The 26,959-nt window shown below is 45.4% G+C and overlaps 2 protein-coding genes, 1 long non-coding RNA gene and 1 pseudogene across 7 annotated transcripts in view; 1 reads left to right on the forward strand and 3 right to left on the reverse strand.

Annotated features, from left to right (window-relative positions):
- Nucleotides 1-15,448, reverse strand: part of LOC311530579 (butyrophilin subfamily 1 member A1-like) — a 42,955-nt gene extending 27,507 nt beyond the window's left edge. Inside the window, 1 exon segment of the mRNA XM_084647375.1 lies at nt 15,206-15,448. The gene's annotated coding sequence lies outside the window, so the exon portion shown is untranslated.
- LOC311530635 (C-type lectin domain family 2 member D-like) overlaps nt 1-26,959 on the reverse strand; it is a 240,704-nt pseudogene that overhangs the window by 113,597 nt on the left and 100,148 nt on the right. The window lies entirely within an intron of this gene.
- Nucleotides 1-26,959, forward strand: part of LOC311530637 (C-type lectin domain family 2 member D-like) — a 322,581-nt gene that overhangs the window by 35,078 nt on the left and 260,544 nt on the right.
- The window catches only part of LOC311530653, a 35,943-nt gene continuing 30,320 nt past the window's right edge, over nt 21,337-26,959 (reverse strand). For 3 of the 4 annotated variants that reach the window (XR_014714030.1, XR_014714032.1, XR_014714033.1), the window contains one exon: nt 21,337-21,877. This is a non-coding gene — a long non-coding RNA (uncharacterized lncRNA). Of the gene's footprint in view, nt 21,878-22,542; nt 22,609-26,959 lie in introns of all 4 variants that reach the window. The other variant, XR_014714031.1, reaches the window with a different exon arrangement.

Genomic DNA, 26,959 nt, shown 5'->3' on the forward strand with positions numbered 1-26,959 from the left:
GTTTCACTGATTTTCTGACTAATTGCCCCAGGCTAGCTCAGAGGACCAATCAAGGGTAGGGAAAGGCTGGGTGGAACAACAGGTTTTGAGGCTAAGTTTTGGGGTGACTTTACTTCTGCAGCGTTTTGCATTCCAGAGTCTCCTTGTGCTGTAGCGTGAACCCTCACTTCCACGCTGGGGAGTTTTGGCAGACCTAACTCAGGATTTCTGAGGTTTGTCCACTGGGGAGAGTGACTTACTGCAGGGCAACTATCAAGGAGCAGGGTTACCAACCACTCCCTTCTGCTGGCTGCTTGGCAGTTCCTGAGCCTGCTTCAGCATCTGGACCTGCTCTGTGATATCTGCTGCAGCCACTGCCTTCAGTCACCCTCAGACTCTGCTACAAAGGGGGTGGGGGGAAGGGTAGACAGAGGGAGCCCAAATGGGAGGGGAGAGATGACAGAATGTGTTCAGGGGCCAAACTGTTTCCAGAAATGGGTCAGACAGGTGGAAGCAAGGGAAGGAGAGAGTCAAAGGGGCAAAGTCAGGGGTAGGAGCCTGGGTTAAGAATTGCAGGGATGCAATGCCAGACAGGGGCAGGGGGGATAAAAGTTGTCACAAATGGAACATGTTTCCAGAACTGACCATCATAGAATATAAGGGTTGGAAGGGACCTCAGTGTGAGGATATAGATATTCAGGCTTGTCTGTAAAGGCCTATACTCTAAGAATTTAAGTGTATTCTTATCACTTGGCTAGTTATAGAGGAATAAAAGAAAGAATCAAAATCACTGTCTGCTGGTGTAAGGTCCTTCTCTTACTGTGACAGTCTGAGGCCCTGTTCTTAGGCTAAGGCCTTTGGCTAAGCAGAAGAGGCAGCCATAAGCTGGGAAGCGAACGGTCACATCCTCACATTCCAAACTAGTCACATTGAAAGAAGGTGCTATTGCGCTGTTAGGAATAAAATCCTGTCCTGATAATGCCTATCGCCTCCAGAGAAAGGGCAGTGCCTAGAAGATGTAAAAGGAAACTTAGTTTGATAGCATCCTGTCTGGCAAGAACTCACTTATCAATAGCTGGGATGTGAAATCCTCATTTCTGTATTTGTTCTATCACTGTAGTCCCCATTTCCCCATTGTTTGTATAATCTCTGTCTGGTTCTGTGATTGTTTCTGTCTGCGACATAATTAATTTTGATGGGTGTAAACTAATTAAGGTGGTGGGATATAATTCATTACATAATCATGTTACAATATGTTAGGATTGGTTAGTTAAATTTCAGGAAAATGATTGGTTAAGGTATAGCTAAGCGGAACTCAAGTTTTACTATATAGTCTGCAGTCAATCAGGAAGTGGGTGTGTGGGGTAGAAATGGGAACAGGGAATGGGGGTGGGGAAACTGGAATCATGTTTTGCTAAAGGGGGAAATGGGAACAGGGAATGGGGGTGGGGAAATTGGAATCATGTTTGGCTAAGGGCAGGAATGGGAACAGGGACACAGGTGTCAGGCTCTGTGGTGTCAGAGCTGGGAAGGGGGACACTAAGGAAGGAAACTGGAATCATGCTTGCTGGAAGTTCATCCCAATAAACATCGAATTGTTTGCACCTTTGGACTTCGGGTATTGTTGCTCTCTGTTCATGCGAGAAGGACCAGGGAAGTAAGTGGGTGAAGGAATAAGCCCCCTAACACTCAGGAGGTCATCTAGTCCAACCCCCTGCTCAAAGCAGGACCAATCCCCAAATAAATCATTCTAGTCAGGGCTTTGTTAAGCCAGGCCTTAAAAACCTCTAAGGATGGAGATTCTACTACCTCCCTAGGTAACCCATTCCAGTGCTTCACAACCCTCCTAGTGAAATAGTTTTTCCTAATATCCAACCTAGACCTCCCCCGCTGCAACTTGAGACCATTACTCCTTGTTCTGTCATCTGCCACCACTGAGAACAGTCTAGCTCCATCCTCTTTGGAACCCCCCTTCAGGTAGTTGAAGGCAGCAGGCTGCTATCAAATCCTCCCCCTCACTCTTCTTTTCTGCAGACTAAATAATTCCAGTTCTCTCAGCCTCTCCTCATAAATCATGTGCTCCAGCCCCCTAATCATTTTTGTTACCCTCCGCTGGACTCTCTCCAATTTTTCCACATCCTTCTTGTAGTGTGGGGCCCAAAACTGGACACAGTACTCCAGATGAAGCCTCACCAATGCCAAATAGAGGGGGAATGATCATGTTCCTCAATCTGCTGGCAATGTTCCCACTTATACAGCCCAAAATGCTGTTAGCCTTCTGGGCAACAAGGTCACACTGTTGACTCATATCCAGCTTCTCGTCCACCTAGGTCTTTTTCTGCAGAACTGCTGCTGAGCCCTGGTCTACACTACGAGTTTAGGTCGAATTTAGTAGCGTTAGGTCAATTTAATCCTGCACCCTTCCACATGACAAAGCCATTTTTGTCGACTTAAAGGGCTTTTAAAATTGATTTCTGTACTCCTCCCTGATGAGGGGATTAGCGCTGATATAGACATTGCCAAGTCGAATTTGGGGTAGTGTGGATGCAATTTGACGGTATTGGCCTCCGGGAGCTATCCCACAGTGCTCCATTGTGACCGCTCTGGACAGCACTCTCAACTCGGATGCTCTGGCCAGGTACACAGGAAAAGCCCCGCAAACTTTTGAATTTCATTTCCTGTTTGGCCAGCGTGGCGAGCTCATCAGCAGAGGTGACCATGCAGTCCCAGAATCACAAAGGAGCTCCAGCATGGACCAAATGGGAGGTACTGGATCCGAACCCTATATGGGGAGACAAATCCGTGCTATCAGAACTCCGTTCCAAAAGACAAAATGTCAAAATATTTGAAAAAATCTCCAAGGGCATGATGGACAGAGGCTACAACAGGGACACACAGCAGTACTGTGTGAAAATTAAGGCGCTCAGGCAAGCCTACCAAAGAGCTAAACGGCTACTCCGGGTCAGAGCCCCAGACATGCCGCTTCTATGATGAGCTGCATGCAATTCTAGGGGGTACCCCTACCACTACCCCACCCCTGTCTGGGGACTCCAGCAGGAGGGGAGTCTCAAGCAAAAGGGATGAGGATTTTGGGGACGAGGAAGATGATGATGATGATGAGGATAGCGCACAGCAGGCAAGCGGAGAATCCCTTCTCCCGACAGCCAGGAATTGTTTATCACCCTGGAGCCAACCCTCCCAAGGTGGGCTCCCAGACCATGAAGCCGGAGAAGGCACCTCTGGTGAGTGTACCTTTGTAAATATAATACATGGTTTAAAAGCAAGCATGTCTAATGATTAATTTGCCATGAAGACTTAGGATGCATTTGCGGCCAGTACAGCTGCGGGAAAAGTCTGTTAACGTGTCTGGGGATGGAGCGGAAATCCTCCAGGGACATTATTAAGGGGACATTCAGAGGTGGCTGTTCCTGCTGGGCTGTTTGCCTGTGCTGAAAAGAAATCATCCCCGCTTTTAGTTACGTGGTGGGGGGACCCGTTCACGCTGAGCTGTTCGCGTTTGGCTGGCAGGGATCTTCCCTGATACTAGTCACATGGTGGGAGGAGGGATGAAGCAATCATCCCAGAGAATTGGAGGGCGGGGGTTTAGTTGGGTTTGTTCTGCATGTCAACCCGAAAACTGCAGTCCCTCCTTTTAAATGGCCAGCCCAACGGGTGCTTGGTATGGGAAAGGAGGGAGCTGCTGTGTGAAACCATTCCCACATGTTATGAAGGTTGAAGAAGCTGAAAGACTGTGGCTTACCATGGCCGCCTGCAAGCCGAATTCTGTTGCCCGGCCCAGCGTGTGTGATCTCTCACACCAAACCGGCACACCCTCAATATAAGAGGCAAAATGCAACCTTGTACCGAAAGCACATGTGCTATGTAATGTTAACAGCTTGGTTCACCGTGAAAGAGTCTACCCATTGTTCTCTAAAATGTGTCTTTTTAAATACTAATCTCCCTTTTTTTCCTCCCACAGCTGCAAATGTTTCAATGCTCCCCCTATCATCTCCATCTCAGAGTCTAGCGCAGATAAGAAGGTGAAAAAACGCACTCGCGATGAAATGTTCTCTGAGCTCATGCAGTCCTCCCGCACTGAAAGAGCTCAGCAGAATGCATGGAGGCAAACAATGGCAGAGTCCAGGAAAGCAGAAAATGAACGCAAGGACAGGAGGGATGAGCAAAATGAGAGGTGGCGGCAGCGTGATGAGAGAAGGCAGGATGCAATGCAGAGGCTACTGGGGGATCAAACTGATATGCTCCGGTGTCTGATGGAGCTGCAGGAAAGGCAGCAGGAGCACAGATGGCCGCTGCAGCCCCTGTGTAACTGCCCGCCCTTCTCCCCAAGTTCCATCGCCTCCTCACCCAGACGCCCAAGAACGCGGGGGATGGCTCCGGGCACCCAACCACTCCACCCCAGAGGACTGCCCAAGCAACAGAAGGCTGGCATTCAATAAGTTTTGAAGTGCAGTGTGGCCTTGTCCTTCCCTTCTGCCCCACCCCTCCTGGGCTACCTTGGAAGTTATCCCCCTATTTGTGTGATGAATTAATAAAGAATGCATAATCTTGAAACAACGACTTTATTGCCTCTGCAAGCGGTCCAATCCTCTAATTTGCCTAGGTCCCTCTGTATCCTATCCCTACCCTCCAGCATATCTACCACTCCTCCCAGTTTAGTGTTGTCTGCAAACTTGCTGAGGGTGCACTCCACACCATCCTCCAGATCATTAATGAAGATATTGAACAAAACCAGCCCCAGGACCGACTCTTGGGGCACTCCATCTCAGCACTCCCACCCTTCCCCCAGAGTTCCCAAAGGCAGGGTTGAGCCCCATGTCTAGACAAGGCTGCCCTTCTCTGTCTGTAATGATGCAGTCAGCTTCTAAGGGAGGTCTCATTCAGTGACAGATTTTACACCCACACCATCCTATAGTGCAAGTTTATTCTTTATGATCCTATGGCTTCAATGCTGACTGAGTTCCTGGTTTGTCCATCCCCTGAGCCCAGGGCGTGTTCCCAGGGAAGGTCAAGTGATGAATTCATATGGGGAGCAATGAATGCTCACTTCTGCAGGAAAAGAACTATAATCAAATAAAAAGAATGAGGAGTCCTTGTGGCACCTTAGAGACTAACAAATTTATTTGAGCATAAGCTTCCATGGGCTAAAACCCACTTCATCGCAACACCCATTGTTTCATGTTCTCTGTGTATAGATATATCTTCCTACTGTATTTTCCACTGCATGCATCCCATGAAGTGGGTTTTAGCCCACGGAAGCTTATGCCCAAATAAATTTGTTAGTCGCTAAGGTGCCACAAGGACTCCTCGTTCTTTTTGCTGATACAGACTAACACAGCTGCCACTCTGAGACCTATAGTCACTGGAACAGAGTTCTGCACCCTGCATCTTCTATCTGCCAGTGCCCTGACCACCAGGGTACAGAGTCATTGTTGCTTTCTTCACTTTCTTGCTCTGGCTCAGTGACTTTTCATTATTTATTCACAGTGGAACAGCTTCACCAGGAGAGACTAAGGGAACCTCTCATCAGAACATTCTATAGCTCAGTGCTTGGGGCTTTCATCTAAGGCAGATGTGAACAAACTATGACCCGCGGGCCACATCCGGCCTGCCCGTCCTCAAGGGACCGTCCTGCCCGGCCCTTGAGCTCCCGGCCAGGGAGGCTAGCCCCCGACCCTTCCCCTGCTGCCCCCCCTCCCCCGCAGGCACTCCGGCCATGGTGGCGGCACAGCTGCCAGTCCTGCCGCTCTGAGCAGCATGGTAAGGGGGCAGGGAGCGCGGGGGGGCGGGGGGGTTGGATAGGGGCAGGGGTCCCAGGGGGCGGTCAGGGGACAAGGAACAGGGGGGGTTGGATGGGTCGGGGATTCTGAGTGGAATTCTGAGGGGGGCAGTCAGGGGGCGGGAAGTGGAAGGGGGCGGATAGGGGGCAGGGCCCAGGCTGTTTGGGGAGGCCCTCCGTACAGTTTCACAACCCTGATGTGGCCCTTGGGCCAAAAAGTTTGCCCACCCCTGACCTAAGGAGTCACTTGCACTCAGTAGGAGACCCTTTCTCCCCACCAAGCAGAGTGTAATTGAACCTAAATCTCCCACTCCCACTAGTCTAAAAGTTATAAAGGATCTGCCTCTGGATTTTGCATGAGTCCCATTCCAGTATGCTCAGAACACATATAACGGATCAGGCCCCACAGGTGTCCCACTGCCTGTCTTCTGGTTTAAGGGTCCCACTGGTGCTTAGACATGAGTTAGGTGACTGGATGCCTAGAGTGAGGCAGCAGTGCTCATGCCCAGAAGCAGAAACTTAGATGCCATGTTGGCATTGAGTGAGTTTCATGTGCCTAGAGGGGTAGGTGGCAGCTAAGCAGGGGTTGTCTGGATTTCACTGGCACCTAATTCTGGGAGTTAGGCACCTAAATCTGGGCTTTAGGCACCTAAGTCCCTTAGTGATCTGGGTTTTCACCTCTCTGTGCCTCAGTTTCTCTATCTGTAAAATGGGGATAGTGAAATTTATGTCCATTGTAAAATACTTGAGGTCCAATGATGAAAAGACAGAAGCTGACAGGCATGAGATTGTTTTTCAACATGAGTGACTGGATCAGTTTCAGAGGAAGAAGAAGGATTGAAAGTGCTTTGGAGAATAGGATTAAAATTCAAAATGATTTGGACAAACTGGAGAAAGGTCTGAAGTAAATCAGATGAAATTCAATAAGGACAAATGCAAAATACTACACTTAGGAAGGAACAATCATTGCACGCATACAAAATGGGAAATGACTGCCTAGGAAGGAGTATTGCGGAAAGGGATTGGGGGTCATAGTGGATTGCAAGCTAAATATGAGTCAACACTGTAACGCTGTTGCAAAAAAAACAAACATCATTCTGGGATGTATTAGCAGGAATGTTGTAAGCAAGACATGCAAAAAAAAAAGGAGGACTTGTGGCACCTTAGAAACTAAAAAATTTATTTGAGCATAAGCTTTCGTGAGCTATAGCTTACTTCATTGGATGCATTCAGTGGAAAATATAGTGGGGAGATATATACAGAGAACATGAAACAATGGGTGTTACCATACGCTCTGTAACGAGAGTGATCAGGTAAGGTGAGCTATTACCAACAGGAGAGTGGGGGGGGGGACTTTTGTAGTGATAATCAAGGTGAGCCATTTTCAGCAGTTTACAAGAACATCTGAGGAACGGGGGGTAGGGGGGAACATGGGGAAATAGTTTTACTTTGTGTAATGACCCATCCACTCCCAGTCTTTATTCAAGCCTAAGTTAATTGTATCCAGTTTGCAAATTAATTCCAATTCAGCAGTCTCTTCTTGGAGTCTGTTTTTGAAGTTTTTTTGTTGAAGAATTGCCACTTTTAGGTTTGTAATCGAGTGACCAAAGAGATTGAAGTGTTCTCCGACTGGTTTTTGAATGTTGTAATTCTTGACGTCTGATTTGTGTCCATTTATTCTTTTACATAGAGACTGTCCAGTTTGGCCAATGTACATGGCAGAGGGGAATTGCTATCACATTGGTAGATGTGCAGACATGAGAAGTAATTCTTCCGCTCTACTCTGTGCTGATTAGGCCTCAGCTGGAGTATTGTGTCCAGTTTTGAGCGCCACATTTCCGGAAAGATGTGGACAAATTGGAGAAAGTCCGGAGAAGAGCAACAAAAATGATTAAAGGGCTAGAAAATGTGACCTATGAGGGAGGATTGAAAAAAATTGGGTTTGTTTAGTCTGGAGAAGAGAAGACTGAGGGGGGGCATGATAACAGCCTTCAAGATATAAGGTTGTTACGAGGAGGAGGGAGAAAAATTGTTCTCCTTAACCTCTGAGGATAAGACAAGAAGCAATGGGCTTAAATTGCAGCAAGGGCGGTTTAGGTTGGACATTAGGAAAAACTTCCTAACTGTCAGAGTGGTTGTCAAGGTTCCTCCCCCACTCTGAACTCTAGGGTACAGATGTGGAGACTTGCATGAAAGACCCCCTAAGCTTATTCTTACCAGCTTAGGTTAAAATCTTCCCCAAGGTACAAGGTTTGCCTTGTCCTTGAACAGTATGCTGCCACCACCAAGCGTTTTAAACAAAGAACAGGGAAAGAGACCTCTTGGAGTCATCTTCCCCCAGAATATCCCCCCCCCCCCCCAAGCTCTACACCCTGTTTCCTGGGAAAGGCTTGATAAGAATCCTCACCAACTGGTACAGGTGAACACAGACCCAAACCCTTGGATCTTAAGAACAATGAAAAATCAATCAGGTTCTTAAAAGAAGAATTCTGATTAAAGAAAAGGTAAAAGAATCACCTGTGTAAAATCAGGATGGTAAATACCTTACAGGGCAATCAGATTCAAAACATAGAGAATCCCTCTAGGCAAAACCTTAAGTTACAAAAAGATACAAAAAGAGGAATACACATTCCTGCCATCACAGCTTATTTTACAGGCCATTAAACAAAAGAAAATCTAACGCATTTTCTAGCTAGATTACTTACTAACTTTACAGGAGTTGTAAGGCTTGCATTCCTGGTCTGTTCCCAGCAAAAGCATCACACAGACAGACCAATCCCTTTGTCCCCCCCTCCAGATTTGAAAGTATCTTGTCCTCTCATTGGTCAATTTGGGTCAGGTGCCAGCGAGGGTACCTTAGCTTCTCAACCCTTTACAGGTGAAAGGGTTTTGCCTCTGGCCAGGAGGGATTTTATAGCACTGTATACAGACAGGTGGTTACCCTTCCCTTTATATTTATGACAGTGGTTAAGCACTGGAATAAATTGCCTAGGGAGGTGGTGGAATCTCCATCATTGGGGATTTTTAAGAACAGGTTGGACAAACATCTGTCAGGGATGGTCTAGATAATATTTAGTCTTGCCTTGAGTGCAGGGGACTGGACTAGATGACCTCTCAAGGTCCCTTCCCGTTCTAGGATTTCTATGATTCTATGATTCTAATTTCTGCTAGCCGGACTGGGGAAACTGGAAAGGGAGACTGTGAAGAAATGAGGTGAAAATGCCACCAAATTTTCCAAAGAAATTTCCCATCTTAACAAGCTGATCAGTGAGATGGAAGGGAAGTGCCAGCAGCCAACAGCCAGCAAGTGAATTCCTGCAGGGGAAGAAGCTTATCTAAGAAATGCAAACAGACCTGGAGAAAGGAGGGGCTGTGGGCAGCTGGGTTAAAAAGCTGAGCACAGAAAGCGTGCATTCAGAGGCAGCCTGAATCTCTTCGAGCAGGCCTGAAAAATGACACATTTTCACCCCTATGACATATACTCAATTCCTGTCCACCATTATCTCCTGACTCTGCACAGGACTGGCCTAGTGAGCAGGGCTAGGGTCAGTGAGATGATCTTAGAAAGACTTTACTGACTTAGTGTGTGCGTGTGCGTGTGCATCTGTGCATGCATCCTCTTTTACGCGGCTCCTGCTGCAGAGAAAATGATAGTCCAGTAGTTCAGGTGTTGGTTAACCTGAGAGACCCAGGCTTAATTCCTGCTCTGTGTGAACTCAGACAAGTCATTTCTTCTGCCTGTGCCTGACTTTTCCTCTTCTAAAGTAGGAATAAAAACCCTTCCCCACCTTCCAGAGGTGTTGTGAGACTGAACGTATCAAAGCTTGGGAGGTGCTCAGATAGTGCAGGGATGAGAGCCGGAGAAGCACCTGCAGTAGCTAGAAGTGGAGGCATTTCCTTCCCACATCAAAGCACTAACAAATCACATTGGGTTGTCTCCAACTTTCCTGATTTCACCCTGACTCTTTCAATAGCTGGCATTTCTCTTAATGCCCCAGCTCTTGCAATCCTATGGTGAGAGGAGAATCTCAGCTCTCATTCTAACAACAGTCAGTTTCTTGCTCTTGTGGTGAAGTAGAAAAACTTGAGAACACGACTAGAAGAAAATCTCAGTGCTCAGAAAACCAAAAAGTCCAAAATGTATTTTTTTAGAAAATAAATCTCATGTTTCCTTTAGTTAATCTCATGATTTTTGAACACTTGGTGCTTGCAAAATTGCATTGGCATTGATCAGTTTATGTTTTCCGGTCTTTCTTTCTTTCTTTCTTTCTTTCTTTCTTTCTTTCTTTCTTTCTTTCTTTCTTTCTTTCCAAATAGTGCAAATATATCAAAATACCAGATTTATCATAACACACAAAGTAAGTAAAGAGGGTTAGACTAAAGGGAGGGGAGGAGAAGCAACTTACCTACGTTAAGGGTCTACATTAATATAGACCTCTAAAAAGTGAGCCCAAATGTCTTTGAATTTTTCAGGCCTTCCCCCTGTACAGAATGCTGGTCATTCATTAGGTGTGAGCTCAGCCATATCACTGAGCTGGGCATAAATGTTTGGTGTGGACTGAGTTGTCCATTTTTGCAGGACTAATTTTCCAGTAACCAAAGCTGCACACTGGAACCACACCCCCTTCTTACCAAATATTCCTGATACATGGAGGTTATGTCCAAGAATAAAACATAAGAGGGAGGGCTCCAACTTAGCATCCAATATCAATTTGGTCCTTTTACCCACCTCATCCCAGAATTTCCCAAAGCATATGAGCTATTGTAGCACCAAGACAGTTAAATTTCTAATAGTGATCAACATTTAGGAAGCCCTCTACCATTAGCCTATGTGGGGACCAGTTTATTTGAAAGGTGGTCTGCAGTTGCTTTCTTTAACAGTAGATACAATTGTATTCCATTGCGTCGGAGATATCTGTGTATCCAAATCTCTATTCCAAGCAGCTCTTGAGTTATCAGTCTTTGACTGAGCTTTTTAGGCCAGAAAACCGTAAAAGGATAAAACCGCTGGCTGAATAAATCCAGGAAGTTTCCTACAAAATAATAAACGTTCTGGAGGTTCTGGAGCTCCCAATACATCCAATCCAAATACATTGGTAAACCAATGTTTTAACTGTTATTTAAATGTTCCAGAACAGGGCAAGGCAAATTGTTACTGTAGGTCTACAAATGGTTTAAACTGATTACTGTCAATTAGCCAAGACACAGTCATAATTCCTCTCTCCATCCAATCCCTCCACATCAAAGTTTTGCCATTGATCTAAAATACAGGATTACACCATAGAACCGCTTCTACATGGAAGGAAGAATGGAAGCAGAACTTTCTAACTACATTTGACCAGGCTTGTTCTGCAGCAACTCTTGTAGGAGCTCATGAGCCAATAAATCTATAATAATTTGAACCTACAATCATAGGCGCAGACTTTCACTGTTCCCGGTGGGTGGTTGACCCCACCCCCGCCCCTGGCCCTGCCTCTGCACAGCCCTCACCCCACCCCCATCCCATCCCTTTCCCAAAATCCCCATTCCATTCCACCCCCTTCCCAGAAGACCCAGCCCCTGCCCCCCCTCTTCTCTGCCTCCTCCCCTGAGCCCACCGTGTCCCCGCTCCTCCCTGCTCCCTCCTGGAAAGTCCTAAGTGCTGCCAAACAGCACTGGGAGGTAGGCAGAGGAGTGGAGACATGGCTTGTTTGTGTGGGTGAAGGAGTTGAGGTGGGATGGGGGGTGAGGGGAGCTTGGCTGCCAGTGGGTGCAGAGTGCTCACTAATTTTTCCCTGTGGGTGCTCCAGCCCCGGAGCACCGGTGGAGTCGGTGCCTATGCCTACAATGCATGAAAAGGGGAGAGAGAGTACTAATTCTCGTTCAATGTAAATTCACGGTGGGGTTAGTACAGTTATATGTAACAGCCCCAAAGATGACTTAACAAAAAGGAGGTAGAATAATTAAGGCTAAGATGTGTAATAAACTTGTTGGATCATATTAAAGAAGTTCTGTATTAAAATCACAAATGAGTTTGATTCCCCATAGTTCAAATTCCAGGGTATTACTAATTAAGAGGTCTCTTGGTTTTTGGTACTGTTTCTCTCCCTCTATGTGTGAAACTTGCAAGCTGCTAACTGTGTTAGTACATTCTAAGACAGAGTCTGTTCTCAAAGCAATTCACAGAGAGAGAGACTCAAAACAATACTCTAACAACAGAAACAGCACCCAGAGACTCCCCGCCCTTTTGTTGTATTAACAATTGTCATTAAAATAGGGATAGAGGATGTATGTGGATGGATGCTTGGTGTGGATAATAACTGAATGATCAGGGAGGTGCCAGCCTAAAAATCCAGTGTCCATCGGCTGAAGAAGGCGTCAAGTGGAAATAACCAGAGGACCCCCCGGAGGGCAGACTGGAATCCACCCAACAGCCTCAAGAATGGGAGAACCAAAGAACAAGATAACATCTTGGAGCCATCAGGAATGTGCTATCTGCTGATTGATTCAGCAACAGCATGATGAAGCAATTCCCATAGACTGGCATAGGAAGAAATTCCTATAAAAATAGACTCTAAAAAGTGAGAACTTTGGGGTCTGATTCTGCAAACCAACTTCCAGGAGCATCAGATGAGCATCTGACAAGGCCCTGCTCCCTCCTCATGTCCAGGCCACCTGGCCAGTGGCTTGGCATGAGCAACTCTAAGGCTGGTAACTATGATAACAACCTTGCAGAACCTGTGTGTGTGTGTTTGTATGAATGAATGTGTGAATAAATATGAGACTGAATGGAATGTTATAGCTATAACTAACTGCTTACTATGATTCTTTCTGTATTCACAATAAATGTGGTATTTTGCCTTTTTCTCTTTAATAAGATCCTGCTGGTTTTTATTTTATTGGTATAACAAACTAAAATTCATGGAAGCCGTGACCTGTCTGTGACTTTTGCTGCCGCAGCTTCATGGTTTCTCCTGCCACCATGGTGGCTGGGAGCTGCGGGGGTTCCCCCTGCCCCTCCCCGTGTGCAAGGCTGTCATGCATGTGCATCGCTGGAACCTTGCCAGGGCCCTGCTGGCTGCCAGCTCTAGTCCCTTGGCCCCAGGGCCTGAAGCAGAAAAGGTCACAGAGGATTCCTTGACTTCTGTGACCTCCATGACATAAACATAGCATTAAGGACAATTAGTCAAGTAGGGGAAATGAAATCCCCACAGAGATAGGGGGACGGGGGAGCTGTAATTTGTTCAGAGCCAAGCTAGGTTTCTTGGCTGCTCCTGAAAGAAATATTCTAAAAATATTATTGAATTTCTTAAAATAAATGAGGAATGGAAACAGGGAGACAGCTCAGGACTTATGACATTCTGGGAACAACGGTCATTTCCAAAGCAGCCTTAGTGTCAATGAGCATCAGACTTTTAAAACACTGATTCCAGTTTAAGTAAGTTTTTAGCATGTAAAAAGAAAAGGAGGACTTGTGGGACCTTAGAGACTAACAAATTTATTAGAGCATAAGCTTTCGTGAGCTATAGCTCATTTCATCGGATGTAGCTCACGAAAGCTTATGCTCTAATAAATTTGTTAGTCTCTAAGGTGCCACAAGTACTCCTTTTCTTTTTACGGATACAAACACGGCTGCTACTCCGAAACCTGTTTTTAGCATGTGAATTTCACTTCACTCCTTAGACATATAGCCCCAGCTCCTGCAAGCTCATCATCACAGGCAGATGCTAATGCCCATATGAAGCCCCCGTGACTCTCCACACCAGCACAGGGGGCTGACTGCAGGATCAGAATCCTAATGGTATTGTTTTCACAAAAGCCTCCAGGGCTGTAATGTTACCAGCTTTCCTGCTTTTTCAATTCTCAATCAGTTTCTCAACTTTCAATGAACTAGTCATTGAACTAAACTAGTTGAATAAACTCTAAAGAAGAAAATATTCTCTCTTCACCTGCATAAGAGAACACTGCTCTCTAAAGCCGGTTTAGCATTTCAACAAACTCTGGTTCCAGGTTCCTAGCCTGTGACTTCCACCAGTTCAGTGGTTTGCCTTTCTTTAAAACTTCTCCGGGACATGTGTACTGCTTGAATATTATTTTATGTATATCTAATTTAAATGCTTTTAGTAGATTAGAGATCGAGTTTAGGCCATAACATATGTTGTCATAATTTTCAATTTAATTTTCATTTGATACATTTTGATCCCTCAGGGAGCACTCAGGCCATAGTCTTAAACTTTTCTCTGGAACCACGAGGGCTAGAAATGTAATTCTACTTTAAATGAAATCTGAAATTTGCACAATCTCAAAACTAGAGATGCCAGGCTTCAGAAAAATCACCAAATATTGTGAGACAAAATAAAATCCCCAAACTCACAAGAATATTATGTGAGCTGACAATACTGTAGCTGGACAAAAAAAGTTCAACAAAAATGATTTTTCACATGATTTTTAGGAAAATATTCAAAATGATTTTTCTGATCATTTCAATGAAATTATGCTAAATGAAAAAAATATTTCACATTGATTCAAAATGAGACATTGTATTTAAATGGAATAAAAGATTTTATTAACCAGTTCTCCTATCCTTTCTAAAAAGATACACAGAGGGGGAAATGATAGTTGAAGAAAAAGAAAAACTAAAAACAAAATTTTGTTTTAATAATATTTGATTAAAAATTGAAAAATCCATAAAATATTTCAAATAAAATAGAAATAATTTTAAAATACATTTTCACAATAATAATTCCATTTTTCCCAACTAGCTTTACTTCTATGGATTTCTTTATGAAATCTCACCTCCAATGGATTTTCACACAAAAGGAGCTTATCTGTCACACAATATATAAATTTGCCTCTTTTTTATTATGTTATGAAATCCCCTATTCAGCAACACTCTCAAACACAGGATCAAACTTAGACACATGCTTAATTCCCATGATTTAATCAGGAGAAAAGGATGCAATTTTCTATTTTGATTGATTCTGGAAATAATTTTCCTTTTTTCCCTTGAAAGTATCAGAAGCAAAAGGATTCAGCCCCACAGTCAGCTCTAGAAAACTGAAATGACAACAGGCAGAAAAATAGACTGATAACCACTGGATTTGGCGCAGTAACTTTCTTCCTGTATTCTAAATACTGGAAGTTATTTTTTTACAAATCTTTTCCCTGACATCACTGAGAACAGAATGAGGCCCAGGGTTCTTCAATAAAACAAAATAGCAAAATAAACAAATTATTAATTCAACCTGCTGTACAAATCTCATGGTACACTGCTACGAAAATGAGCAATGCATTTGAATGTTAATCAATTTGAATGTACATGTATTGTAGTGTTAATAAAGAGTGAAACAAATTATCAGAGGATTATTTAATCTTCAAATTGTCCAAGCAACAAGCAGTGTATATTAGGAGTTGGTTACAAAGAGTCATTCTGAAGCAAAATTAACCTACCTGATTGTAAAACTTCTCAGAAGGAGCAATCTTCAGGACGTGGTCAGACGTCACTGGTTTTGTTGAGATAATTGCGTTTTGAGTCAGTAGTCCAGTTTATCAAATTTTACAGCTAATTCTGGTAATAAAATAGCTACAGAGTTTTCTCATTGCTTTTCCTTACACTTGTTTAAATAAATGTGTTTGTGTTCCAGACCAATAAATGTGCTTTCCTCCTCTCGCAGCATTTGCAGAGTTTGAAAGAGAAAGTAAAACGGTAACTGGAAAGTTGCAGTAATTTCACATCCTGTCACAAGGGGCGATTAGATAGATTAAAGAAACAACTCCACAGTCCTGCTGAGCTGGAAGCAAATGCACAGGCAGAGTCAAGCATCCAGGTGGCCCAAGTTACCTGAATCCATTAATGATTTCAAAGAGACTCTTCCTGCTTTTTTGTGAACTACAATAAATGGAATGGGGGGAAAAAACCCACCTTTGTTATCATAGAGTTAAGGTTTCCCAAAGAAGCTCATACCCTTCCAGAACATCAAGTGCATCAAAAGTCGTTTGCAATGTTGTTGTAGCCATGTTGGTCACAGGATATTAGACAGACAAAGTGGATGAGGTAATCTCTCTATTGGACCAAGTTCTATTGGTAATAAAGACAAGTTTTTGAGCCATAAAGACCTGAAGAAGAGCTCTGTGTAGCTTGAAAATGTGTCTCTTTCACCAACAGAAGTTGGTCCAATAAAAGATATTACCTTACCCACCAGGTGTCTCTAAGTTCATCAAAACTCAGACTTCTGAAAACCAGGACATACAGAGTTAATGCAGAGTTGACTCTGCTCCACTGGAGCTGGCAATACTTACGATGAATTTTCTGCATACACTCCAACGGCCTTCACTGTGTTAGGTACACCTGTGTTGAGTGGTGGATGAATTAGGTGGAGCACCTTGGGAGATCTCTGAGTCTGATATGAGGAGAGTGGGGGGGTTAGTTTGAGAAGTGTCTCAGAGCTCTGATTGTGATATGAAATCTGAGTCTGCACACACCCACCCACACTCCATATACGCTATCAAAGGAAAGAGGGGCATCTTTAAAAATCTAGCCATTAGAGCCCAGTTCTGCTTCCTCGTATCTCACATATTCTCTTTGGCTTTGTTGGGAGTTCTGGTGGTGCAAAAAGTGGAATTGCTGGACCTCAAATTATCAGCATTACAGTAACTCGTCACCTAACACTGTAATTATGTTCCTGAAAAATGTGAATTTATGCAAAATGATATTAAGCAAATCCAATTTCCCCATAAGAATTAATGTAAATAGGGGGAGTTAGGTTTCAGGGAAATTTTTTTCACCAGACAAAAGACATTATATACATATACAGTATAAATTTTAAACAATTTTAAATGAACAGTTTAATATTGTACACAGCAATAAATGATTGTGAAGCTTGGTTGAGGTGGTGGAATAGGAGGGTGGAATATTTCCCAGGGAATGCCTTGCTGCTAAATGATGAACTAGCACTCAGCTGAGCCCTCAAGGGTTAATAGGCTGTTGTTAATGTAGCCTTACACTCTACAAGGCAGCATGGACTGAGGCAGAAGGGAGGAAACACAATAGATGCAGGGCAGTAGCTGCAAACACTTCCCTGCAAAAACTGAACATGATGATGAGCCCACGCTATCCAGCTGGAGTGCACCACTCCCTCCTCCTGACAGCACATGCACAGCTGCACAGGTGCTGACTTTCCAAAGTGCTGGGGGGTGCATGAATGAGTGAGAGAGACGTGCATTGCCCCTTTAAGTATGCTGAGCCCAGTTCAGGTATGTTGCCCTTTTAAGCAGGTCCCCCAGTTCAGACAGGAAGCAACAGCTTCCAGGAAGCTCCCTCCTTTCTGTCCCTGAGCCCAGTCTCCCTCCTCTGCTTTGTGGAGAGGGGGTATGGAGCGAGGGGGGGCAGGAGCAGGGGGACATCCTGATATCAGCACCCCTCTCCCCCACTTCCCCATCAAGCAGGAAACTCCTGAGAGCAGCTCCAAGGCAGAAGGCAGGGCAGGAGCAGCAGGGCAGTGTGGGGAGGGCCACCTGAAATGCTGCTGGGCAGCTGCTGAGCCACATACCTTACAGAGAATTTAGGGGAGCTGATGGGGGGGGGGGCTGTGAGCCCCCCTTGGTTCTAATCCCCACAAGGAGGGGCTGCTCTTCTGGAGAATCCTGCAAGCAGTGGACAAAGCAGGCAGCTGCCAAACGACTTATAAGGGAGCATTTTGCAACTTTAAACGAGCTTGTTCCCTAATAGATCAGCAACGAAACAATGTTAACAGAACAACATTAAGTGAAGAGTTACCGTATTGTTTTAGTGATATGACTTGTGCATTCAGTGCTTGATCCTAGACTCACTGAAGTCAATAGCTAACTGATGTTAATGCAGTATCAGGGCTTTAATCTTCTTCTGGTTAAAAAACTTCACTCAAAAAAGTACATAAATAAATAATCAAACACCCTTATCAGGAGACAAATTTGTACACAACTTTTATTTGTTGGAGGAAAAAGCATAACACTTACCAATTTCTGTATCATGTTTCCCTAAAAAAGAAACAAAAATAAATATAAATTATTATTAGAAACATAAGGTTTCGTTTTGTGAAAGATGAACACTGATTATATAATTCATGAGTCTTTGATGGATTTCACTTTCACAACACCAAGAGAAAAAGGTTTTCCTTCCTCCATCTCTTACCTGTTGTTTCTCACTATTGTCAGAACTGAGGTTAAGGCTGAGAGCCCATGTTTATTCAGACCCCTATTTTCTACTGTGTATATTTTTTTCATACTAATTGTTGGGGTGAAATTTATCAAGCTTAGTGTCATCCCAATTTCTTTTTAGCAATAAATGAAATTCCTAAAGTCCATCAGGACTGAGGGGAGAATAACTGCACAGGTTGGGGGGAAGTGGACTGAAAGAGTGAGGAGTGGACAGTGGTTTGATCTCACACACACCCTTTCCCAAGTGCTCCAGTCAGCTTGAGGCAGTACTGGGGAGACGTTCTCTCTGCCTGGTAAAGGGCTTATGCAGATCACTGCCCCCTGAAGCAAAGGGGAACATTTGTAACATTTCTTTCCCTGTGCTGCTGGGGACGGGGGCTTGGCCCAGGGTAGAATTTCATTCTTCACCTTTTTCATTTATTAGAAGACAATTTCATGCTAAATACATTACATTTGCCACTGACTTTTACCTTTTATTTTAAGTAGACAAAGAAGCAAGGCCAATAGAAACAAACAAAACCACCAGGATCACACTCAAAGCCATCATCCAGGGATTCACCCCAGGGAAAAGGAACCTTCTTCAATGCTTACCCAGACAGTAGGCCATAGGGATCGTTCGCCATTTGGTCCGTTCCTGCACAACCGGAAAGGCTTGACAGCCTGAGAGTCCAACATCGGAACAGCCTTGATGAACCCATGGAATAGGGGGTCTACCTCTGGGCCGCCTTCACCCCTTGTTGGTGGAATTTTATCTTGGAAAAAGGAACCTGAGAAATAAAACTCCCAGGATTTGCATTAGTTTGGAAGCAGGGACAAAACTAATTTTTTTCTATTGTATGTGTGCAATAAGAGTGGAAGCATGGCCTCATCTACACTACATAAAAGTCCAGATACTGATTTTAAAAATGACTCTAGGCAACACAGCTTTAGCACTGATTTATCTGTGAATGAACAGGACTAGTTTGATTCATTGGCATTCAGAGGTTCATAGAGCTCAGGGGCAAATTCTCTGCTCATAAGACCACATTGACTTCAGTGGAGTTATGTCTGCAAATATTTTGGCCTGCAGTGTTCAGCGACATTCAGGAATTGCCAAATTAATTAGAATATTTTTGCAACTCACTAGTTCCCCACAATATTTGGATGAATCATTATCACAATTAATCCAAACATTAAGTGAAGCAAATTAATCAGTCTTCACTTGCTGTTCTTGTGTTTTCAATGTTTAGGTCGCCGAGGCAGGGTGGGCATTTCAGACATGCCTACAGCATTCTCCATATGTGGCTTGTGCTCTGGTTTTGTGAAACTTGTGTAAGTCAGCTTAATAGTGACCTATATTCATTAGCATAAGTCCATCAAGAACTGACTTAAACTAAATATATAGGCCACTCTGAAACTGAAATAAGAGTGTTCAGACAAGAGGTATTATCAGTAACTGAATAGATAGTCAGTGCAACTTTTGTGAGTAGACAAAAGCAAAGTGAGCGATGAGCCCAAGTTCCATGGAATGTCAACAGAAAGAGCACCACACAATTTGCATGACATTTCATACAGTGAAAAGATAGCAAACAAACCACAGCATCAGAATTACTACGTTCTAGAAATCATTGAGAGGAAGATAGGTGTGCAGGAATAAGCTGTTTCTATGCAGTGCTTAATCTGTAATGAAAGAGCTGCTGGGGCTCAAGCAATTTTTTTACTTTCATAACTGATGCAGCGAGGCCAGAGGACTATGAACCGTCAAGCCTAGAGGTGCCGGGGCTCAGCCCTGCCAAGCCCTGGCACACATTAAGCACTGGTTTTATGGTTCTGTGATTTGGGTGAATATTTATTCTCAAAATTATGGGAGAGGATTTTTGTTTGTTTGCTTTTTGGGTGGGGGAGTAAGAGTTTCAGGACATTCAGAGTTAGATTAAATTTACATGAAACTCAAAACTCTGGTACACTGAATATTCAAAATTCAGGTAATCAGACTGCCTGAACTGTGACCCTGTTAAGATACCACTCTGCCATTTTCTTTGCTTGTATGTAGATTGTAAAATGTGCACCACGGATTCTTCAGTTCTTTGTTTCCTGTATTTTGTTTTGTTTCTGGTGGTGGTAATTTCAGTGTGGGGTTTGACTGGTAATTGACCTGCTACGTAAATTGTTGATTCCTTTTCTTGATTGAGAAAGGTATTACTGATCCAACAGTTTGAATGTTCTCTCATAATAACAGAATTTTCTGTTTCAAACAGGCCGTTATGCCCCAGGGATTTTGCTTCATAGATTGATGGTAAATGTTGCCCACTGAGATCGCTCCCTAGCACCTTGGGCTCTGGGTACCACCCAGATGACTGACAAACCACCCGGATCCCTCCACCCTGGTGATGCTCAATAGAGATGAGAGGGTTGAAGCCCAAACCTGTGTATATATACATACTATACATGTGGATATCCATGGGCATTTCATCAACATCAAACTGGGATGGTCAAGGAAGGTGCATGATGCATGCATCTTTAAGAACACTGGCCTGTACAGAAATCTGCAAGCAGGGACTTTCTTTCCAGAGCAGAAGATTCCAGTGGGGGATGGTGAAATGCCAATAGCAATCCTGGGAGACCCAGTGTACCCTTTATTCCAATGGCTCATGAAACCTTAGATGGGAAATCTGCACAGCAGCAAGGAGTGCTTCAACAATAGGTGGAGCAGGTGCAGAATGACTGTACAATGTGCCTTTGGCAGATTAAAAGCATGCTGGTGCTGCCTTTATGGAATGCTAGACCTAAATGAGGAAACTATTCCCATGGTGATAGCAGCTGAGGGCATGCTCTATAATAGCTGTGAGGCTAAGGGTGAAATGGGGGAGTGGGGGAGGTTTAGATTGGATATTAGGAAAAACTTTTTCACTAAGAGGGTGGTGAAACACTGGAATGCGTTACCTAGGGAGGTGGTAGGATCTCCTTCCTTAGAGGTTTTTAAGGTCAGGCTTGACAAAGCCCTGGCTGGGATGATTTAACTGGGAATTGGTCCTGCTTCGAGCAGGGGGTTGGACTAGATGACCTTCTGGGGTCCCTTCCAACCCTGATATTCTATGATTCGATGATAAATGTTTCCCACAGTGTGGAGCACGGAAGCGGATCACCTGGTGGCTTATTTTAAGCAGCCAGATACCAGGACTACTAGAGGAACATAATGGGAGGCTGTTGGAATCAGGGAGGCTTTGAGACAACATTTTGATAATGAACACCAGTAATGTGTATTTCTACAAAGCACTCTGCCATGCTTTGTTAACTTGCTGCTTTGCATTAAAATTTTGATGATTCCTGACCAGGATTTGCAGTCAGCAAGTGTATAACTATCAGCAGCGACCACCATGTGTCGGCGACAAATAAAGATTGGTATCTTTCAGAGTTTGTTTTTATTAAATAACAATTAACAACACACACAAAAGGATTGGTGGGAAGGGAGAAAAAAGCGTATGGCAGTACGCTCTCATAACTGTGTGTAAATCCAGCTATCGTTTTGGAAACTGTCCAAAGGGATGGATGGAACGGCATACAGAGATGTTCTGGGATGTTGCAAGGAATGCGTGGGAGGAGTTTGGGGAAGGCATGGAAAGCAGTTCTGTAATGGCTGGTGAGGGAGCACTCATGTGTTCTGCCTGGAGCATGATTAGGGACCTCAACATTGCTGTTTGCTCCTCCATCATTTTTATCATCCACTCCTGGCCCTTTACAATGTGTTCCTTGCTCTCCTTTCTGGCCTCCCTGTGAGTTTGAATTATTTTTCCTTTAAAGTCTTTGTCCGCTCCCTGTATCCTCTTTTTTCAGCCTCAGAGGATTGGAGCACCTCTCAGAACATGTCCTCCTTGCTGCACCTTGGTCACTTCCTTATTTGGTGGAGGTGCTCCCCCAGTGTGTAGGAAGATCCCCTGAAGGCCAAATCTATAGAAACACAAGAAACAATTCACAGAAGCATGATTTTTAGTTCACGCACAGCACTGAAACATTATAGTGTAAAAATATACCTCTTTTTACATACAAATCACTTTCTCAGTGACCCTTGGCAAGCACACATCTCAGCAAGCATCTTAAACATGGTGAGTGCCCTCCAGGGGAGGGGGAGAGGTTGGGTGCTCAAGATAGGGCAAAGGGTCTAGGTGTTTTTTTAAAGGGATCACTGCAGGTGTCTAGGGACAATATTGCTAATTCAGCCACCATTTTCCACAGGTGGGGGTCATAGAAGCCAATATCTCACTCCTGAGGGTAAGCAAGGATGCAAGGGTGCATCTCCTACAGGCATGGGATTCCAGACCCACTCGGCTGGGCCTGATGCTCACGGGGAGGGAGCTTGAGAGGGAGGTGAGGACCTTGTATTCCCCATCCTTCAGACACATTGTCCAGTATCCATTCCCAGGTGTGAGTCTGACTGGCCCCTTCCTGCTCACAGATTCTCTACAAACCCCCAGAGTCCAGCCTGTCTTGTCTCCCACCTCCACCTCCCAGTAACACCTCCCGTCCATAAATCCCTCAGCACCCAGGACAATGGGGAAAGTATCAAATCTCTTAGGATTATCGGGAAGATCCTGTGGGGTATGTCCATCTCTCACATGTTTAAGATCCTCAGACCAGGATGAGCCAGGGATTTGATGTGTCTGGATCCAGGGTCATGTTCACTGGGGAGAGAGTCACAGAATCAGTGCCAGGGTCAGGGGCTGGTCACTAGGATGAAAGGGAAATTAACCTTCATTCCCATTAATCACTGTGTCATGGGGCCCCCATGCAATGCCAGGAGGAAGGATATGCCCCAGGGGTGGGAGGGGAACCAGAGAGTTGTGGGGAGGAGCAAGTGTGAGGGGGTTGGGATCAAAGGCTGGGAGATGGTTGGGCAAGGGAAAGGGTTTCCACCCACGGGAAGGAGGGACAAGCACCAAAGGGACAGAGAGGATTGAGGGATGGTGCGGGTGTCAGGGGGGCTATAGGGGACAAGGGGAGATGTAGTCACTGCGGGGCAAAGAGCAGGAGAGGGAAGGTGCCTGAGGAAGAGGAGGTGAGGTAACGGGGAGGCACCAGAGGGACAGAGAATGTTGAGGGGAGGGGCCTTCATGGGGAAGAAAGTGGTTGAAGGAAGAGCCAGGTATCAAGACGGCAGAGGGAAGGGGCTTGCATCAGTGAGGCAGAGGGGGTGAGCAGAGAGCCAGATGTTGGGGGTGAGGGAAGATGTAGGTATCAGAGGGTGTGGTGGGGCAAGCGGAAGAACAGGCATCAAAAGGTGGAAAAGGCAGGTATCAGTAGTAAGAGGGGGGAAGAGGGAAGGGACAGGCCACATGGGAATAGAGGCAGAGAAGAGAGGAGTGGGACAGTCACCTGGGGAGAAAATGGGGGCAAGGGAAGCCCTGGGCACCAGAGGATAAAGGAGTGGTGAGGAAAGAGGTGGGCACCCAGGGTTAGAGGGGGGCAAAGGAGAAGGGTGGGCACCAAGTGGGCAGATAGGGAGAAAGAGAGGGGCAGGCCCAGTGGGGCCTGAGGGGGGACAAGGGAAGGGGTGGGAACCACTGAGGCAGAGGGCAGCGAGAGGATGTAGCTGATCTGCAACTGCTAGCAGCCAATATCTCTGATGATGGGACACTAGATGGGGAGGACTTTGAGTTACTACAGAGAATTCTTTCCCAGGTATCTGGCTGGTGGGTCTTGCCCACATACTCAAGGTCTAACTGATCCCCATACTTGGGGTCAGGAAGGAATTTTCCCCTGGGTCAGACTGGCGGAGATCTGAGGGATTTTCACCTTCCTCTGCAACATGGGGCATAGGTCACTTGCAGGTTTAAACTAGTGTAAATGGTGGATTCTCTGTAAACTTGAAATCTTTAAATCATGATTTGAGGACTTTAGTAACTCTTCCAGAGGTTAGAGGTCTATTTCTGGAGTGGGTGGGTGAGGCTCTGTGGTCTGCAATGTGCAGGAAGTCTGACTAGATGATCATGATGGTCCCTTCTGACCTTTGAGTTTATGAGTAAAGTAGATCCCAGCAAGGGACTTTTGTTTCAGATTTTTCAGATTACATGGAGTTATTTAAGTAGTGCCGAAGAGGGTAAACTGAGGCAAGGTACTTGCAGGGCCACCCTGAGGCAGCTGAGTGGAGTACTTAAATGTGCTTCCCCTGACTATATGGTATCAGAAGTGGAATCTGAGATCCCATTCCACCAAGAACGGATGACCAAGCAGCATGGCACAAGCACTTCCATGACGGTGGGACATTCACTCTCTCAAGGTAGTGTCAGGAGGGCAGCAACAACTATGGGAGTTCCAGCTCCCATATTTCGAAGGAACTAAGCAACCACAGTGGTGCCTCAAAGAAGGTCAGTGATTTGAAAGAGTCAGCCACCACAGACAACCACAAGAGAAGAAAGCACAGGACTGGTCCAATATTAGGTACCGACCGTGGGCAAGATGGGCAAATAAGATGGGGTTGGCCCCCAGAAACCAGGATGCTGAGACTGGCCTGGTTTCCCAGAAGAGTCAGAGAAGAGGGGAGTTCCAGGTTATTAAATACGTCCTGCCATGGGGAAGTCATGCCATCCTGCCATATTCCGCTGGAAGGTAAAAGACACCTTCAGTTAATGTTGAGTCACCAAAATTAATGGGCAATAGTCGAACTAAGAGTGACGTCTCCCGCACTGATGATACGAATGTTCTGAAAGATCTGTCAATAGGACGCTAAGCAGAGAAGAGCGCAGAGCAGAGCTTTCTTATGGGGACAGGGACCCAAGCTGTCCTGTCCCAGCTGTTACATGTACTATCTTATACACCTCAGATACTGCACACATAAACCTGGACCAGAGAGCAGGGCTTGCTGGCTCCAAGTCACCGTTCCACGTCCCTCCCACACTGATCCCTGCAACCTCCTCCCCACCTGCCACTCTTCATCCCCCATCCTCTGCACAGACACACATGCCTTTAAGCCCCACCCCAGGCCATATCTCCACATCCCATGCTGGTCTGCTGCTCCCACTGCACATTATTATTTACATTCCAGTAGCATCTAGAGGTCGCACTCAGGGCTGGGCCCCACTGCGCTAGGTCCTGTACACACACGCTCAGGGCTGGGGCCCACCATACTAGGTCCTGTACACATACACTCAGGGCTGGGCCCCCACTGCACTTGGTTCTGTACACACACACACTCCAGACTATAAAAAGACACAGTCCCTGCTCCAAAGAGTTTACAATCTAGGGTCCTGACCATGCAAAAGCCCAGGTATAATTTTACTCACAAACCTGCTTCTCTTCCCCACACCTCTCCAACTACTGCCCCATCTTCCCTTCCGGGTTGTTTCTGCTACCACATCCCCCACCGTCTTATTGTCCCTTCACTAAGACCCTCTGCCCCACCCAGCACCACACCAGCACAAGCTAATAGTCTTTGCCATTAGTCCCTTCACCATTCAGCCCTTCCCTGTCTGTCAAATCCACCAGCTTTACTGAGCTGTCAACACTGTCTTCCCATTGCATAGAAAACATTTTTTGCCCTCTTGGGCAAAATGGTAAGGGCTGCTCCTGGCAGGCTGGGTCACCCACCTGTCTGCTTCTCCCTCAAGCACCTCAGTGTTTTCTCCCCTTCCGTGCATGGAGAAAATGCCCCATCAATATTTGTAAAGCTGCTCCCTTATTCTCTCTTAAATCCCTCCTCCAAACACATATATGCTGTGGCCCCAGTAATCTCTCTTGTCTGGAACTGGCTGGGCAAGTGATGAGCTGGACTTGGGTTTCTTTTTATCATTACCTCGCTGCTTGCCCTCCCAACCCCTCACGTCCCTTGTGTTTTTCATCCCTCTGTGATAGCCTGTCTGTCATGCAGAGGGTGAGCTCCCTGGGGCAGGTATCTCTTTGTTATATGGAGTTTGTGTGGACTGAAGGGAGACAGTGGGTGTGTCTGGGAGGCCATAGAAGAGGCTGAGCTGGGAACATCACAGAGGTCATTAGAGATTTTGGTGAGAGTGGTTTCAGGGGAGTGAATGGGGAAGAAGCTCAATTGGAGAGGGTCTAGGTCTAGGACAGGAGCGGCAGAAGATTCCTAAAAGTGCGGGGCCCACCATCACCCCAACCATGGACCCTGGGTAAAAGTCATTACAGGAATCTTGTAATTATCCCCAAACCAAATGTTATATACCCAGACAATACAGAATTATGGTTATATTTAAAAGAAATCCAAACATTCCATGGTCTCGAAATGCAGCTAAGGCACCTAAACAACCTTAACTCTGCCCTGTAGTAACATCATGAGGGGGGAAATTGGAAAAAAACCCTTAAAACATTGTGTTCCTAAAAAATCAGTTTCATTTAATGTAGAACCACAGACACTGTTCTGCACTGATCAGACCTGTATGGTTAATGCATAGAGTCGCTGTAGAGTGGAGCTGAGGTTGTGGGTGTACATGCTCACTGCAGGTGAAATCCTGCCCTCTCCCTTATTACATGTGTATGGAAGAGCCACAACACAGGGGGATCCTGAGTGAGGGATCCTGTTAAATATTGGACAAGTCTCTCAGGGTTCATCTACATTGCAAAAAAAACCCCAAAACAAAACACAACAGTGGGGCCCAGAGACTAGGCCAACTGACTCAGGCTTGGGGAGCCCATGCTACAGGGCTAAAAATAGCAGTACAGACATTCCTGCTTGGGCTAGCACCTGTGTTCCGAAACCCAGTGAGGGGGAGGGCCTCAGAGCCTGGGTTCCAGCCCAAGCCGGAATGTCTACAATATTAATATTTAGCCATGCAGTGCAAGCCCCAGGCTCTGAGATTTGCTGCCGTGGGTGGGTTTTTTGCAGTATAGACGTACCCAGTCTCCAGCAATGACACCGGCCCAGGATGGCAAGTGTTATTCAGGGCCCTGGATTCAGAGAACCATTTCTATAATTCCCATGGGCTTTATTATTCGCCTTCAGAGCCCATTTGTGTGAGCATGAGCAGCCCCTGAGCTCACAGCTTGGGCCCTGGTGCCAATATGGAGACGTTCCCCATCACT

Source organism: Lepidochelys olivacea, assembly GCF_965140295.1.
Source record: "Lepidochelys olivacea isolate rLepOli2 genome assembly, chromosome: 14".
Classification (NCBI taxonomy): domain Eukaryota; kingdom Metazoa; phylum Chordata; order Testudines; family Cheloniidae; genus Lepidochelys; species Lepidochelys olivacea.